We start from the raw sequence: 1,662 nt of genomic DNA on the forward strand, positions 1-1,662 counted from the left end.
ATATATATATATATATATATATACTTACAAACAATGAGCAGCTGTCAGTAAGTATTTATCACTGATGAGGGTTGCACCACAGAAGTAGTCATTAGGTTTGGCAGCAATCCTCAGGAAAACCACATGAGGAAATTCACAGTATTTCGCATCGATTCCGTTGACGATATGTTCTTCTACGTTACTTACAACGGGTTCTTCAGTTGCTTATGTTCAAAGGGAGAGAGAGAAAGAGAGATACAAAATGGAAATTAAGAAAGAAGGAAACATTTTGTTCGATAGAGGAATTACACTGTGAAATACGATTTTTGTCCTTGGATAGCAATTGTTATTTCCTATTTGCTTACTCTTAGAAAGTATGAAAAACGGCTAATATTTCCTTAAAACTATGCTTTTGTTACATTTATTCAAACCCTAACGAATCCCTCTCATTACATGACCATGATGCTCCCCATCTACTCCTGCTCATCATCAGAGATGCACATATTGTCAGCCACTAAGGAACATGTTCAAGTGGTTATGGTCAAGTAATTGACAAGCAAATTTATGGTATTGAGCAGAATATTTGCTATAATGATATTTCTGCTTCAGCAACTCAGCACTGAGTCTGTCTGGAATGTAATGGAAAATAGGTCTGTTTTGAAACACTTGATGTTCAGATCAGAAAAGCAAAGTTTGAAGGGAATAGCAATGATTTCCTTTTATTTCTAGATAGAAGTAAATAGGAAACAAGAGCACTCAGAGAGTGCAAACCTCCGTCAAGGCAACACCAACGTCCTCTCAGCGATTAACCGGAGATGATTTTTAAAATGAGAATATCTGAAATAAACTTGACTGCTCTCACAAACGAGAATACTAAAAACGAGCCCGACCACTCTAAAAAATTAAGTAAAAAAATTCGGAAAAATAATCCAGAATCCTTGTTCGGTACCGATCGACCCAGAAAGGTTAAAAGCAAAGTCGACTTCGGTGGTATTTGAACCTCGAACGTAAAGACGGACAAGATGCCGCTAAGCATTTCGCCCGGTGTGCTAACGAGTCGGCCAGCTCGCCGCCTTAAGATCTAGACCAGCGTCTCGCAACCATTTTTTTTTAACCTACGGATCTCTTTGATTCCTATTTTGAATTATTGCCTCTCCCCACCCCCCATACCATTCAATTTTTAAAAACCAGTTTATAGATACATCTTTCAGAATTCCTATTTTGTTTTCCACATGTTAACATGCATAGATATGCAGCAGAACTCTGAGAGAACGTGTCTCAGTGGCTGGAACCATGTTGCACTGTGTAAAACATTAGTGAAAGGAAGCGAAGTGTTTTTTGCAATGAACACCTGTAAAGCAAAGGTTTTTCATGAACCCTTAAAATGCTACTGCAGATACCTAGTTTACCACCTTGCTTGCACGGGCCCCCAAAAATCTTATCTGGAACCCGAGGGTCCATGTGGACACATTTACATGAATCACTAAGATTACCATTTTCTCCAGATATATTACGACTATTGGCGAAATAATTTGAGGTAATGCAAAATATTTTAGACGCGTTTACTTACCTGGTGCTCCATAAAACGGGGCGACGAGGCACACCAGGAGGGTTAGACAAAACAGCTTCTCCATCGCAAAAATAATGAATAACTTCTACCAGCTAACGCTGGTACTGTTTATA

This window comes from Octopus bimaculoides, chromosome 27, assembly GCF_001194135.2.
Source record: "Octopus bimaculoides isolate UCB-OBI-ISO-001 chromosome 27, ASM119413v2, whole genome shotgun sequence".
Lineage (NCBI taxonomy): Eukaryota > Metazoa > Mollusca > Cephalopoda > Octopoda > Octopodidae > Octopus > Octopus bimaculoides.